The sequence below is a fragment of the Camellia sinensis genome, chromosome 1 (genome assembly GCF_055761805.1).
Source record: "Camellia sinensis isolate YWXY chromosome 1, ASM5576180v1, whole genome shotgun sequence".
NCBI classification, from domain to species: Eukaryota; Viridiplantae; Streptophyta; class Magnoliopsida; order Ericales; family Theaceae; genus Camellia; species Camellia sinensis.
Genome location: NC_138961.1, coordinates 81,128,603 through 81,146,167, shown reverse-complemented (window position 1 = coordinate 81,146,167; position 17,565 = coordinate 81,128,603). Strand labels below are relative to the sequence as shown.

Here is a 17,565-nt window from a genome sequence, read left to right as displayed (position 1 = left end):
TTACAACCTGAGACAACCATTTATAAATCAAAAAAACTATTGAACAAGTTTTTATAACAATTTTTAAAATTTTTGTAAATATAAATTGAAAACTGAAAACGATAGTAAAAATGTCGTAAAATTAACAAATAATTAAATAAGTTACCAATATAAGAAATGACTTATTAAAAGATTTTTAGGCTATGTATTATTTGATTTTTAAAAAAAATTTAAAAATTAAAATTAATTTAGTTAAGAAATAAAAAATAAAAAATAATTACTTTTATATAATTTTTATCTTTCAAATAGTTAAAAATATTTTTTATAAATTTAATTGAAATAGTCGTACGTATATAATCCAAAAAAGAATAGGCGCCAAAATAAAATGTCTTAGCGCCCATCACCAAAAATATTTATAAAAAAAAAAGGAAAAAGGTTCTGCTGCTATTCAGCAAATAAGAGAGGGAGAAGATAAAGGGTTAGGGACTATTGATGTCCGGTCAGACTATTGAACCAAGCAAACCAGAGCCGCCACTCTACTATTATACCAGTAAACACAACTCTACAAGGAGTAACTGTCTCAGATTCTCTCTCTCTCTAGAATTTCTCGGGGTTTCCATTCGCTGAAGAAAAACAGGTACAGAATCAGCTCCATTACTCTTTTACATATATACAAATCGAACCCAGCTTTTGATTCTCTGATGTATGTATAGACTATAGTATCGTGTGCTTTGAGTTGGGACTGTTCTAGGGTTTCTTCTCAATCAGAGACTTTGGCAAGGCGTCTGCACAATAGGGACATTGGAGGTCATTAAACATTTTTTTTAATTTTTTTTTTTCTATTTGCCTATTCGAATTTAGGTGTTTGAATTTCTTGGTTAAGTTTTTGGTTTTCATTGGAGCATTATCTTTAATTGGGTTGGGTTTCTAAGTTCGAAAAGCTTTGATTAATGATGAATCTTGAAACCCATCAATATTAAATACTAACATGTTGTTGATACAAAAGAACAAAGAAAAAAGGTGTTGGCTGCACTTTTTGATGTGGTAAGCTTGCTGAAAACAATAATTCAATAGGTTCAAGAATTCATGTACTATTGCTTTTTGGATCAGTTCATTATGAGTTGTCGGTAAAATTTTAGAATGTAGTTTTTGTTTCTTTATGTTCTTTGTGTCTGCTAGGTACTCGATCAAATGCCACAAAGTGGCTGCGTTTTCTTTGATGTTGCTGACATATGTATTATATTAGAAAATTCAAATGCCTTGTGGTTTTGTTGGGTTGCTTATATGATGAGAGGAAATTGAACACACTACTACAAAAATAGTTAAGTGTGCATCATGGATTTCTTGAAGACCGCTTGTGAAAATCTTGGTTAATCATAATCTGCTGTTTGTTTGAAAGGGCCCTTCGCCATAGAAAAAGGGCTGCTTTGGGATCCTTGAAGAGAATCCTGATCATGCAATTTAGATGGGGGTCCAATGTCAGGAAAGGTTCAATTAACAAGTTTTTGATGTAGCAAACTTTAACGAGGTTTTCTTTTTTTCCTTCTTTTTATTGTGAAATCAATTGATTTTCACTCACGGATATTTATTAAGGATTCCATGATTAAGGAATTGAAGAGTTTGAATTGATCCATACTTGTCTAGATACACAGCATCAACAATCATTTGAAGAATTTTGTTTCTTTATATTCAAGGATGAATATACGATATTTAAGTTGTCAATCTGCTAGACATACATGATGGTGGAGGCTCTCTATTGCTTCATGGATGCAGATCGATAATAATCAAACATGGTATGCTGCTTCCTTTTCCTCACAAAATTCAAAGGGTTTTATTTAGTCCTGTGAAGGTGTCTTATGCTGTCACATGTGCATGGGATCTTCAAGGCTGCTACATCATTGTGCTTTGTTGATTTAACCAGTATGTAGTATCACTCTGTGTTAAATACCGAGAACTTGCATGTGTGGTCCCTTGTACATCGGCAAAAAACAAATTCAAGACATTCCATTTCATTTTAATTCTTGATTTTACAAGAGACGTAGTTTGCATTCAACCCTTTATCATTTTTTTTCCCATGTAATTTGATTCAAAAAAACATGATTTGAGGTTGAAGATTTTTAGGTGGGAAGGTGTTGGTGAAGATGGTTTCACTGGAAATTATTTCAACATAAAAAACATCCATATTCACCAATTTTGTTGACAGAGCAATCAAATTTTCTTTTTATAAATAATTTTTCTAGACAGAAACAAACTTGTTCCAGAAAAAACCAAACCCTCCAAAACCTTTGCATGAAATGCTAATCTTTATTTGTTTTCAAACATGAAATGCTCATCTAAAAAGATTTTTAAAGATAAAATGTCATCTATAAGCAAGTTTTTATCTTAGGCATTAATTAGTTTTTACTTTTAATTAGTACATGGGTGAAATTATAATTCTATTAGATGGAGTAAACAGCACTAGTCATTATTGTTTTTTTTTATTATTTAATTTTTTTATTTTCAGCAGCAAAGAGTAAACACAAATATTGCAGATGGCTGTGATACTCTGTTTTTGGGTGTGGCTGCCGATAGCTGTTGGTTGTTTTTATTTGCGGTGTTTGGCTTGGGGTTTGATCTTGTTGTAATATGCACCTTTATATTTTCTTTCTTAATCTATTTGATCTTTTGATTCATGAATGGTGCAGATTTCTATTATACTTTTTTTGTCATAAATTCCTCAAAACTCTCATCAAAATACACCCTTGACATAACTAGAGTATCTTGTGAAATTCATATTTTATTTGTTCCTCAATATTTACTCTCTAGACACATCCCATTTTATTGGTACTTCACTTCAGCCCTTCCCCACTCGTTGCTTGGTTCATATCCTCTCTTTTTGGTGAGTCTAGAAACTGATATAAAAAGCTAGTTCTTGCCTTGCTAGGCATCTCATTCTTGTGTATATGCTAGTTGTTCAGTCACAGTGTGATGAGATATGCTTGCTGCTTAGATTGGATGTCTACATTTTTCAGATTCTTCTCTATTCACTACTAGAAAAAGTAGATATAACCACATTTTTTGTGGCATTTTTTTTTTGTTGTAAATGTCGCTAAATTTGTTAACCAATCTTTTAAATTCCTTATGGAGGTGGGATAACCCTCCTCCAGCCCAGCCAGAGACCCACCCTACCTCCTAAGAGAGGTGATGTGCTCATGCAAATCCTTGTTGGCTACTAGTTTGATTTCATTCATACCACTTCTCTACTACTAATATTTTTTCCAAGTATTTTAATATCTATGTTTTGGGTATTGTTGTGTTGTTTTTCTCCTTTCTCCAACCTGAATTGTAGTGGTGAAAGATCCTCTGTTCTCAAATGTTTGTTATTTGTCCTTAAAAACACTCATAATTAGTGGATTACAAGTGAATCTCAGGTGCATAAGAATTTAAAATATATGCATTGATAGGGAAGTTGTGCCAAAAAGGAGTGAAGTTTGCAAGTTCACTGAATTTTATATGTTGCATAAATCTGGCTATCAGTCTCTTGCCTTGATATGAAAAGCTTAATTGTAGTATTTGAGTGCTACGTTTGGTCTTTAATTTTAATGGCAAATTACCCTTGTAGTTATTGTAATTTCACTCTTATGTTGATAATTTGGTCATTTAGTTCTATTTTACTTGACCAAAAAAAAAAAAAAAGAATTTCTTACCATGTTACAATTTAATGCAATTGATTATGCCTATTGTAGAAATTGGGTTTAGATGAAATTTGGTGATTATGGTGTTAGACATCCAATATGAAACAAATTTTATAACCACTCTTACCACTACCATAGTTGGTGGGACTTATCTGTGAGGTGAGTATCCAATGCTTTGCAAATGTTATTTCATTGTATAAACAGTGCATTACCATTGTGAAGGTCATTGAGAATGAGTGGTTTAAGAAGGGATATAAGCCTCCTATTTTTGCAAACGAGGATGTTAGTCTCGACGATGTGGATGCTATTTTCAATGAATCAAGGGTAACTATATCTTGTTTACAATTTCAGTCAAAAAACATTTGATCATCTACCCTTTCGGTTAGTATTGAGGAATAGGGCATTGGGGGTGTTAATTGTGATTTTTGTTTTGATGTGCAGGACACTCAAAACCTTGTCGTGGAAAGACGGGAAGAACAACCTGTGAATCCTGTCTCCATGAACACTTTTGAATACTTATATCTAAATCTTAGGGTCTCAACCTCAGTTCTCTGTTTGAAAAGCAAATGGTATGTCGAAGGCATATAGTTTTTTGATTGTTATGTTTTGGTAGCTGAGCTATCAGATGTAGAGATCTTTAGAATCTGAGCATTCCATGCATTTTTGTCAGTTAAGTTAGAGTTCCTATCTCATGTCATGAATGAACCAGCTGATATTTAGTTTTTTAACTTGTTCGATGATGTATGTCTCCAATAGTTAATAGTTGAATGACTAATAGCTGTCTCTATTATATTGGACAGGCCTTGAGCTGAAGCTTCAAGCAAAGAAAACTGGGCGCAAGGGTCATATATTTGTTGCAACAGAGGTATGATCTTTCAGGGGTCACCTGTTGAGTGAAAAATCACTAGACTATCATGTGAAGCAGTGTTTAAAACTGGGTCTGAAAATAATGTCCTACAGATTTATGAGGTGTCTCCCTCACTTTGCATGGTTGAGCTTCGCAAGGTTGGAGGGGATACCTTAGAATTTCATAAGGTATGGTTCTGAAATCTCATTGCGATGGTTACACACGTGTACTTGGTTTTAATGCTTATTGGTTTTATGCACCCTACTATTCATGCTAATGGTACCTAATGAAGCTTTGCATAAAATTTCTTGGATTTTCCAATTAGCAAAAGCAAGTGATTTTCTATTGGACAGTGGCATAACCTTGTCATCCACCTGTTTTGATTCCAGAAATTTTAACTTTAGGCTCTGTGGCTTGTCCTTGTCGGAAGTTCGACCAAATTTCTACCTTTTTGTGCACAGTTGTCCCATGTTATGGAATCCCCTTCGTGCACATTTGTTGCTTTTGTATCCTGTTGACTAGAATTTTTAAGCTCAACATTGCACATTCTTTATTACAGTTCTACAAGAACCTTGTAACTGGTTTGAAAGATATTGTCTGGAAATCAGGAGATAAAACAAAAGAGGAAGCAAATGATGGTCAATATACAGTAGTAATAGCAATTACCATGTGTCAGTGAGTCTTATATAATAATTGTAGGGCATGATAGATCTCTATTGTGATGCTTTAAGTTGTGTTTGTTATGCTTTTCTGGTTTATAAAGAGGATAACTGTTTCCTCTTCAATTTGATGACTTGATAAGGTATTTATGTCCTGTTGGTTCATTGTCTGGCCTTCTGTTTTTGTTGTGCATATAACTGATCTGGTATGTTGAATTTACATTGAAGTTTTGACCCAATCCAACTGGTATCATGTTTTATAACAAAATCATTGACAATCTTTTGCTCAAAGGTGTACTGTCACATGCCAAGGCTGCCAAGCTCTACTATGAGCATTTTCAGGTAATTAAAGTGAAAGCACTCTTAATTATAGTTGCACGTTGTATTTGATAATTTGATTAATGAAATCAATGTTGGTGCAGCCAAAACACGGTGGATTCATAGGGCCTTGGCTTGTGCATATTTCAAATCAATCGTGGCGTGTGCATTCATTTACGAGCCATTGATAGACAATGAATTTGATAAAGAAGCTGCAAGTAGGGCCTTGGCTTTCGATTTGGCCTGGTAAGATTTTAGTGGTCCTTTTTTTCTTCCCCATATGACAAGCTATCTGAGAGACTTGAATATTTGTGTCAGGTTGCAACATCATTGAACTCCAATGAATGTTTCCTTCTGCAATCTGGATCTTCATTATTTACTTGGCATGGAAATCAAAGTACCTTTGAGCAGCAGCAGTTGGCTGCAAAGGTTGCAGAATTTTTGAAGGTATGCTCTTGCCATAACATTTACTTCATGTCAGATGGTTTTTTACTCTGGTTAAGTTTGGACCTCTAAGAAGTATGGGTTGGCCACTTGGGATGAGTTTTTCAATGTTGTAGAAGCATGATTTGACACATCTTCAATGACTGAAAATTTTGAAATAAACAGGTCATGAAATTGAGTATCATGAGAATCTAAACATATATCAATTACATCATAATTAAATTTTATATTCAAGTTTTGTCAAAAATCTTGTTTATTAGGGAAATTTTGACTGAGAAATATTTTTTATCCCTTTCTCTCTCTCTCTCTCTCTCTCTCTCTCTAGGTGTGTCTTGTGATATTTTGTAAGGGCAAATGTAGTAGTACAGATTTTTTTTTCTTCTTAGTATTGGAATGTAAATTTCAACTGAATTTAGAATAAGATTCCAGGTTCAATTTGATGATGAGACTTTTCTTCCAAAAAAAATAAAAATAAAAAATTAGATGACAAGACTTTAACATTCGTAGTCTTTAAGTCTATACAAGTAAGTGACACGTGGAGATTACAAAGTTCAAATGGCGACATGTTCAAGCAGGAAATGGCACATGCAGAGCCTAACGGCGAAAAAGTTGTAGGATAACAACTCAAAAAAAGTTTAATATGATCAGTTGACATACAGGATAAGATACAATAACATTTCATTTAAAGGATGTTACTCAAGATCTTCAAGCCTAGACAAGTCAAGCGACACGTGGAGTCTACCAAATTCAGCCTATGGTGCGTTCAATCAAAGGACAACATGTATAGAACTTATGGGAGGAAAGCTTCACAGGATAAAATCTAGAATATCAATATGGTCAACCAGCTTTGAAATACAAAATGTGATAACATTATGTTTAAATTTAAACAACATTATCATAAAATTCAAAATTCAAATTGATGATGAGTCCCTTTTCAAGTGAATGACCCTCTATAAATATGATGATCATTACAACAAAGGATTGGGAGATGAGAATTGAGAGAATACGAAAGCTGAAAGATTAAGTGCTACAGAGAAATTTAGAATTTATAGAATCGTGAAGAGCAACAACACACATGATTTGATACTCATCGCCTGTTCATTTTTCATAGATGAGTTTTTGATATATGAATACTCATGATCAAATTACTGTTTTTTTACTTCATTGACTGCCTGAATATCAATGAAGTGCTGATCGTCTAGCATGATTTATTATATGTTTTAGTTGAGTTAGAGGATAGTTTCATGACAACTAAAGTGACTTAATCTGCTTATTCCTACACCACCTCCACCATCACGACCACCACCAGAAAGAAGTCTTGCAAGGTTAATATTCGAAATTGGATGATACAAGAGTAAATTTTTTTCCTCCTTTTTTCATTTATATTGTCTTTCTGATATAACTTTAGTAAGAAGACTTCAATTGATCTGCATTTCTTTTATATATAACTTGCCTGTTTCACTGATATTTTTTTCCCCTTTACCCCACTTGCCATTGCAGGCATAGTTCTTTGCCTTGTATTTAATGTTATTGCTGTGATAGTTTGTTGGATTAGAGGTGGAGGTAAGGTTTCTAATATTTTCTTTTCTTCCGTACTTCCGTACTTTTTAGTTTATTTATATGCATCAGCGGTTTCTGGATTAATTTGTGTTTTCATTTTTCAGGTCAGAAATTTTTTGGAGAGATGCAAAATATGGTCCAAGAATTAAATAACTTAGTTTTTTAAGTTTTTTTCATTTTTTAATATATGTAAGCACAGTTAATTTTTTTTTATTTAATTCCTTTGTATATACTTTTGAATATTTAATTTCTATTTATGAAATATATGACGTTATTCTATTTAATATGTGGTTATGATTCAAATGTGTGTATTATATTCTTCAAATGTGCATACAAAAATAATATTGATTATTTTTCAAATATGTCGAACCTTTTTTTTATTACAAATTTTATTAGTTATTAATCACACTTAAAAGATGTGATCTAAATGTTATTAATCACACTTAAAAGGTGTGATCTAAATGTTATTAATCACACTTAAAAAGTGTGATTAAAAATGACCATTTTTTATCACACTTCCAAAGATCACACTTAAAAGGTGTGATCTAAATGTTATTAATCACACTTAAAAGGTGTGATTAAAAATGATCTTTTTTAATCACACTTTCAAAGATCACACTTAAAAGGTGTGATCTAAATATTTTTAATCACACTTAAAAGGTGTGATCTAAATGTTTTTAATCACACTTAAAAGGTGTGATCTAAATGTTATTAAGCACACTTAAAAAGTGTGATTAAAAATGACCATTTTTAATCACACTCCCAAAGATCACACTTTAATAAAACTTAAAAGGTGTGATTAAATAACATACATCACACAAAAAAAGTGTGATCTTTATGTGTTTTTGTAGTAGTGTTTTTAGTCACCAAATAACAAAATCAATGAAATCTTTCATATATAAGTTGCAATAAATTTTGTTACAAAAAATATTTATTAGCAACAAATAATCACTTTGTCATAATAACAAGTACAAATGACGGAAAAAAAATCGTCACTGAACTTGTTCCATATTTTATATTTCAATTTAAATTACTATTTCACAAATATCCCTGCTCATATCCCAATAGCCTTTTAAATGTACTAAAAAATTCACTAAACAATTTATATTATAAATGAAAATATATCCATCAAACAAATTTAATAATAATCCATTAAGTATAATATATAAAAAAAAAACCATCATAGCAAATTTCAAAATGAACTAACATGGAGTCCACAAATAATAATAATAATAATAATACTCGATCCTGATTTGCAACTAGAACTAAGTATCAGTTCAGGAAAAAAAAAAATTCGACACTTGATCTTAATGGGCAAGTATACTTCCAAATGTCATCAAAAACCAATTTGCAAAGAAAATAAATAAGGAAAACATTAATATATTATTAATTACATCTAAACTTATATATAAATTATTTTATTTTATAAGAAATGCATATAACAATTCAAAATTTCAAAGAGTTGAGGTGATCCTTGATGATAAAGCAACACGGATAACAGAAGATGCAAAAAGATTGCAGGAATACCATATATTACTATCACTAATACCAAAATATATATAATAGCTCCAAAATATAATGTAGCATTGAGGTAAATTATTTGAATCATATTAATTGGAGGGAGAGTTGAAAATTTCATTTCCCTCCAAAATTAAATCCAGCATTCAATTAATTTCTTGGAGAGAATGTTAAAAAAATTTAATTTCTTTAAAATAGTGACTTTTTCTTGTCAATTATAACTTTATTAAATATTATTAATAAATCCTATGCAACAATTTTTATTGTTATTTGAGTATTTATATATTTTTTATTTATTTATAATTTATAATTATATTTTTTTAATTATATAATATTAATTATGATATCACGGTTCAACCGCTTTAACCTGACGGTTGAACCAGTAACCTATTTAGCCGGTCCCTTTTCCGGTTCGCTCACCATTCTGATTTTGAAAACATTGGTTATCATTCAATGACCTTCCCCACTTGTACCTTAGCTCCTAAACCTGAAATTTTCTTAGTTGCGATGGACTGGTTGTTAACTTAGTTTTCATTGTTAAAGGTTTCTTAATTTTCCTTTAAAAATTAAGTGGCGACTCTTTATATCAAAGCAAGTCCATGTGGAAAGTAATACCTTAGACTCGAAAAAGGCACAGTGCCTACAATGACGGAGGTGGTCGATGGCAAAGATGAAAAGGAGAGAGAGAGAGAGAGACGGTTTGTTTGTTTAGGATTTGGTTTGGAAAACAATATATATGTATTTATACATGGATAGTTTGGTCATTTTGGAAGAGCTTATCCTTATGGACAAAGAAATTTGTCCATAAGGAAGGAAGCGCCAGTGGCTGAACGAGCAATTTGAGAACAGAGATGAGAAGAGAGAAGATGTTGATGTTTAAGAAGACGAAGATGATGGTAGAACTAGAGAAACCATATATAGATATAGATGAATATGTATGTATGTATGTATGTACGTACGTACGTACGTATATCGGTGAGATAAAGCGCTACTCGCCGAAAAATCGTTCAACCCTTCCCACTCGCTGTCGGAATCAAAACTATCCAAGTCGGAGCTCCGGCAAGTCTCGGAGTCTCCATCGTCATCGGTGTTGGGAGTGTCGGAGAGAGAAAGAGAGAGAGAGAGAGAGAGAGAGAGAGAGAGAGAGTTAGGTGGGCTAGTGTAATTGAAGGACATTAACTAATACGAAAAAATATGTTAGACCTCTCCTACTATATAAAGTTAGAGAGAGATGTTTCACTAAATTTTCCTAAAATTAAATCATGAAAGTACTTTAATCTAATTTTTAATTTTTAACACAATTTCTTATTTACAAACATTTTAAAATAAACATAAACATAAATACATACATAGAGCAAATTAATTCATAAATTAAACTAAGCATCCTAATTTATTACATAAAATCACCTTATTTAATAACATTTTAAATCATATATATATGTGCATGTTTAATTTAAAATGTTATAAATAATAAAATGAGTTAAAAATACTTTTATTTATGGTAATAAATTAAAGTATTTAGATTAATTTATGATTTAATTTATTATATATATTTAAAAATTAAATCATAAATTAAATTAAACACTCTAAGTTATTACCATAAAATTACTTTAACCTAACTTTTAATTTTTAACCTAATTTCTCATTTCATAACATTTTACATTAGATTAACGTAAATTGTTGATACAAGAGGGCATTTAGGGTTAGGATTAGGATTTGGTTAGGAATAAAGTTTTTTTTGGAGAAGAATATGAAGGTAAGGATATTTTCGACATTTGATGTAATCTTTGACGTTGACTGGGGATTTTTGTATTGCCCACTTCAGTTTGAAAAAGAATGGTACACCTTCTATTAGTTTAACAGAAAAATTAATGGGAGTACCTAGCCCTTGTTTGGGAACAAGTTAATTTAGTAATTTTTTAGTTATTTGACTAAAATATGAGCTAAAAAAATTAGTATGCTTGGGATGATTTTTAACTTTTTATGAAAAAAATGTGTAAAAAGTAGAGAGAAAAAAGAATCTTTGAATTTTTTGTATGAGTTGTTGCCTTTTTGATTTTTTTAGTAACTTTTTAACTTTTTGACTAAACCGGCTAATTCCCAAACGAGGCCTTAAATCCAAAATCATAAGGAAATTCTGTGCATATATTTAAATTATAGGAGGTAAAGTATTTCGAGGTAAAATCACAAAAGATAAAGTGAATTTTTCCATTTGTAATATCTAACATTAATTAAATTAAATCACAATTAATCATAAATTTGTAATTATTTATTGTAAAACCTAACTTTTTAATATAATTTTCATTAGACATTGGAGTGTGGCCCAATGGTCTAGTAGCCATATATTAGAGCTAGAATGGAATGTCCATTCTAATTTTGCATTCCATTTCCCTTGTTTGGTATGCCTTATTTAAGTGGGAATAGTCATTCTATTGGAATGACTATTCCAATAAAATGTGAGAATGTTTATTCCTTCTTCCAACCTAAAGAATTGCCATTCTATAATGGAATTATCATAAAAAAGATTTATTATTTTTTTTGTTGGCACTTAAAAATATATATATTATTATTTAACTACTACCATCATTTCTTACTCGTCACCCCCATCCCAACCCCCAACCCCTTGCCAGCACTACCACATTCACCATGGTTGCGGCCACAACCACCACACTACCATACTACTACCACCGTACTACCGATGTCACCACTACTGTTGGCTACCACCACTGCCGCCACCACCACTAAGGCCACAACAATCTACTACCACCATCCTATTATCACTGCTATCACCTCCACCGATGCCGCCACCATCGCCGCCGCCACCACCACTACTACGACTCACATCATCACTTTCATAACTATTAATATTATCATGATCTATATAAATTTTTAATTTATTTGTTACTAGCTTGTTAAAAAAATAAATAAATAACAAAAATTTATTCCATTCTATAAGTTTAATAGGCATAATCAAAACATGAGAATGAGAATTATCATTGTATTCCTATGTCATTTCCATGTTGGCAACCAAATAATGGATTAGATTCAACCCTGTATTCCATTCTTATTCTCATTCCATTTCTATTTCCATTTCATTTCATTCCATCGTACCAAACATGCTCTTAGGGTGTAGTGAGTGAGAGATAAGTGGTTCGAATTGATGGAATGGCAACGAACCTTTCATTTGTAATCTAACTATACTAACATAATAATACTATCTTTGAAAAATATATATGTGTGTGTGTGTGTGTGTGTGTGTGTGTAATTTTCATTGAATTATATTTTAGATCACAATTAATCATAAATTCTTAATTATTTATTGTAATTCCTAACATCTCAATCTAATTCTAATTTAATTATATTATAGATCAATCCTTAATTATATTTATTTTATATTTTAAATCAATTTTTAATTATATTTTATTTTAATCAACATCTTAATCTAATTTTAGGTTTGGAAAAAATAGGGATACAATTATCTTTTTATTGTGTTAATTTCAATTATGTATATATCTTCCATTAGTTTAGATGAAAAAAACTAATGATAACACTTCCATCCAAAACTACATGGGAGCTTTCAAATCACGAGAGAGTAAAATGAATTTTAACCTATAAGACTATTGTTATGTCACTCGCAAATGTTTCTATGGATTTTTATTTTATTTTTAATTTTTTGTTGAAGAATGTTATATTATTTACAAATATAATGTATATTCTAACTTGGAGGAGGGGTTATGAGATTTGAAACTCAAATATGTAGGTCTGGTAAAGGGATTCTTACCATTTGAGCTACCCTTTGTCTCGAAAAATAATTCTTGATCGGGATAGCATTCTTCATTATTTAATATGTTTTCTCACACTACTACTATGATGTAATTTGCTGCAAGATATTTACATCAAAATTTTATGTAAGTTATATTTAAGTAGATGTTAGAAATTGGGCGCCCATGTGGCATGACTCTTTGAACCTTTTGAATTTGAACCTTTTGAACCTTATCCATGTAAGTTTGAATTTGAATTCAAAACTTATTTGGATAACCATTCAGGATATCTATATTTATCATATCAATAGATATGGATAGATGGATAGATAGATATTGGTTGTTATATTTGATTATATACATCTGATATGATGGGAATAATATATCGATATCAGATACGTTATGTGGTTTTTACCCATAACCTTTTTTCCCAAACTCTCTCTCTAACTCTCTCTCATATGAGAACGATCCAACTTCTGCACTATGACTTGTGTGGGTGATACTCATTTTGTAGTATCACTCCACTGCTGGGTTGGTTGTTCACATCCTGGAAGCACGTGATTTATCCACGAGATTCTTCGCTTCAGGCTCTACTAAAAGGTATGACTATGAAATTTTTCATTCGCTGCGTTTTATACCTTGATTTACATTGGTATCAGAGCGAATATGAGTATTTTCGTGCTTATTTTTATGCATTAAAATATGTGTATATTTTTATATAAATATATATACATGATATATGCATGAATATTAATAAACGAGAAAGATGTCCACTCTCATTAGATTAAGAGCATAAAATACCTCATTTTTATGTTCATTAAATATCATTTTTAATGCCATAAATGTATTTATTTTGAAAAATAGAGTCCGGCAATACCGAAGTTGGACCAAAAAAACACCCTGGAAGGTGACGCGTGGGCCTCACGCGCCACCTAACGTCGTGAGCAGCTTCCACACGCTTCCACGCGCTGACACCCGCTGCCACGCACTAACACGCGCCAGATGCGCTTCCGACGGGCCTCCACGCGCCATCACGCGCGCGTTAGCGGCGCTGTCCACGCGCGCCGTGCGCTGAGCCGCGTGCTAAGTCGCTCGCTAAGCCACCTGTTGAGCCACCTCTGAGCCGTACGCTGAGTCGCATCATTTTTTCTTCGCCGGCTTGGCTGCTGATGTTAAGGGTCTGTTTGTTTTTTTTTTAATCTAGAATTACGTTAAATGGTCATAAGTAATTCGTTATAGATTTGTTTTAAGCATGGTTGGTACTGTTAGACTCAGAATTAAACTTTCTATCTTCTATAAAATTTTTAAAATTTTATGAAAATAAAAAATATTTTTCCTGAAATAATAATTCATTATTTCTGCTTTAAAATGTATCTGGTGTTGCATGATTAAGTTGCTGGGGCTAAATTTTTTATTGTAGACTACTGTTATGGTTTACTATTTACTGGTATGGTTGTTGTATTTTCCCAGATTCTAAAATATTTATTTATGATTTTATGTGTGTTTATTAATTATTTAAAATTCTAAAAAATACCAGAAAATTTCAAAAAATTTCAAAAGTGATATACTTTCTGTTATGGCATAATCTGGATATTAAATACAGTATATTGTTGCTTTTTTCCTAGAATTTCTAATATGTTGTAATTAGAATAGCATGATTAATTATTTTTTATTTAAATTCCATTACTAAATGTAACTGTACGGGGAGCAAATATTCCGGCGAGCCCGTATTCCTTTCTTCCGAGCTCCGTCAGTGTCTGATCACCTGCGAGCAAGTAACGGTGAGCTACCCGGCGGTGTGTGGCCGAAAAAACCCTCCGACGGTCAAGTTAGCACACACCTTAGGATGGATAGATAGAAGGGAGAGAGTCTTTGAGTGTAAGAAATCCTTACAGAGATGTTCGTGTGTGCAGTATGGGGGGCGCAGACATGCGTATATACCCTCTACGCCCCACATCCACTCCCAGTCAGCTCCTGACACGTGGCTCCGCTATCCCATCTGTCAGCATAAACCATGCCAATCATCACCTAATCCCAACTGCCTGTCATCACAGCTGGAGCTCGGCAGCCGAGCTGCCCTATGCGTTGCTGCGCAGTGCTGTGCTTCATACCCAAGCACTTCCCTGGCAAAGTCCAAGAGGGGACCGGGCTCGGCGGCATCTCGGCAACGCCTAGCCCGAAGCACCCCGTGGCCAGCTTTCATGCTGGTCAAACGGTAACCTCGGCCGACCGCGCCTTTCCGGGCGCCGGTCACTCGGCTTGTCTGGTTTCGGCTAACTTCGGACCGAGCATCCTGGCCCAACCGAGCACTGCCTTACCGAGCTGCTTCTTTACGGTCTGGGGCGGGACGCACTCGGCCCAAGTTCTGCCCGACCCAAGTTCTGGCAGCCTTTCTCTGGGCGAACAGTCGATCATCTCGGCCCAATGCACTGCTGGGCTCTCAACCTGCTCGGTCGCTACCTCGGCCCAACTCCAGATCATAAATCACCCTCTCAATTGCCCATTAATTCCGTCCGCGAAAGCGTGACTGGTATTACTCACTTCGACCGAGATAACATTTCTCCGGTCTTCAAGACGCCGAACCTCGACCGGGCTAGTTAACATAATTGTCTGCAACCTTGCCCGGTTATATTCCTCGGCTGACATCCTCTTCGTCGAAAGTAGCTCGGTTGGCTCTTCGTATTTGCAACCCGTCGCTTCAGTCTTGTCGTAGCCATAAATTGGGACACGTGGCGGGCTGCCATTGGTCATCGGGCAGCCAACCCGCCGTTTTTGCCAGAATTTGAATTTGGGCGGTCTCCTTCGCCTATACATACATGCCCTTCTCAAACTCCAAATCTTCCTACTGCCACTTCGATATTCGACCTCAGAGCTCTTGCATCTTCATCCAGACTTGCTGCCATTCTTCGTGCTTGAAGGATTAGGTCCTGCCCTTCACTGGTAAGTCATTTCATCCTCACTTTGTTGCTATTTTCCTTCATATTGCACACATTAGGGCACAAAAACATAGCTATTAGGGTATAGGTCGTAGAATCCGCTCTTAACCTTCCATTGTTCTTGGTGTTCTTCATCTTCATGAAGAACACTGAAAAACTGGGGTGAACCGGGCTCCTAGTCCTCTTTTGATCCAAAAAACCAACCTGACCGAGCAAATAACATGTTTATCTCAAACCCAGCAAAAACCGAGATAATCAAAAGGACTCGGTCGCTCAACCGGGCTAACATCTGGTCTGCTTGGGCGACCGGGCTCCTTAGACAACCGAGGTGGTTTGGCACTCTAAATGACCGAGCTAAAATCCAGCTCCTTTTGCGCAACCGCGCTCACACTTAACACTTGCCATCCTTTTCCTGCAGAGTCCAAGGGGACCACTGTAATTCCTGAGGCTCTCAGGACCGAGCAGCGTCCAATAACCAGTGCCAAACCCCTCAGCCGGGATAAACTAAGCCGGCCACAAATGGGGAAATTCCGCTTCCTAGTGGATACTCCGGCCGCGCTGGCTGCTTTCAGAGAAGATTACGGCATCCCGGCCGATGTTCATCTCGAACTGGCTGAAGAAGAGACCACACCTTGGGGAAGAGTTGACCAATGCCCCTTCACCGTGCTCTCAATTGTTGAAGGGGGCCTCCGTTTCCCGCTCAACCCTCTTATAACAGAGTTCCTTCGCCGCACCGGGCTGGCACCCACCCAAGTGTCCACCAATACCTATAGAATTATCAACGGTGTTCACGAATTGAACAATCGGCTAGGCACCCACTTAAGTCTAGCCGAGATATTAAGGCAATACACAATGGGCCACACCGGGGACGGTTTGGCTTATTATTTGAAGATCAGACCGGGCAAGGAAAAAATTGTGACCGGCACCCCGGATAAAGATCTTCACGACGATGATTTTTTCTGGGTGTCAGGCAATTACGAAACAGCCGAGGTGCCGGGCTGGTTCATAAACAAGGACTTCGATTCTTCATGTAAGCCACTCAAACTTGCTCGGTTAGCTTAACTCTTTACTTTGTAACTAACCATTTTTCCTGTTTCTTTTGCAGCAATCCAAGCCTTGCAAGCCAACTATCAATTTCCCAACGTCGAAGCAATTCGGACTGTGCTTAGGTACCGTCACCGAGATTGCAACGATTTACTTGGCTACACACCGACCTATAGGTATTCTGCTCCGCGCCGGAGTAGAGTAACCGACTTCCTCCGCGCTTCTTCGCCGCCTCCAGATCCTTCCCTTCCTGACGTTCCCCTCATTCGCTTGACCGAGGAACAAGAAATGGCCAAGCACAGCAGAATCAAGAACCTGCTCACCGCCACATCCGCCGAGGTGCCGAGCGTAGTAACTCGGTCGCCAGCCACCGGTCAATCCAGTGGCGCCGTGGTCGCCCTTGCCACTCAATCCGCCGAGCAATCTAGCCGAGAACCCTCTGCACGACGTGCCGGTAAAAGAGCTCGGACAGACCCGTCCGCCGAGCTAGTCACCGAGCTTACCACCGAGAATCCAACAGACGCCCCCGCCCCAGTGCCGGCCTGGCGCCCACATTTGAAGCACCGGGGCAAGACATTCCGGCGACGGCTTCGATCAAGGCTGACAAAGAGCATCTGCTCGCTTTTGATCTGTCAAAAGCTTTGCTACTACCGAGCGACGTGGTCGGCAGCGACCACGTCCCTGACACTCGGTTGGTCAAGTCCTCAGTGAAGTCTATGGCCAGGGTAAGTTGATGTTCCTTTTCAAAAATTTCACAAGTGTTTGCTCGGTTCGCTTTCTGCTCGGTCCCCTTTCTGATCAACTTTGCTTCTTTGTGCAGGCCAT

General features: G+C 35.4%; 1 long non-coding RNA gene across 4 annotated transcripts; it reads left to right on the top strand.

Annotated features, from left to right (window-relative positions):
- Positions 1-375: 375 nt before the first annotated feature.
- On the top strand, positions 376-7,760 carry LOC145795542 (uncharacterized). 4 transcript variants are annotated; one of them, XR_014336635.1, is made up of 10 exons: positions 376-616; positions 1,379-1,772; positions 4,095-4,222; positions 4,454-4,518; positions 4,614-4,688; positions 5,452-5,501; positions 5,582-5,723; positions 5,796-5,924; positions 7,422-7,484; positions 7,586-7,760. It is a non-coding gene; the product is annotated as an uncharacterized LOC145795542 (long non-coding RNA). The 4 variants fall into 4 exon arrangements; XR_014336636.1 differs by lacking the exon at positions 376-616 and having other exon boundaries at positions 811-1,507; positions 1,624-1,772; XR_014336632.1 differs by lacking the exon at positions 376-616 and having other exon boundaries at positions 813-1,772.
- The last annotated feature ends 9,805 nt before the right edge of the window (positions 7,761-17,565 follow it).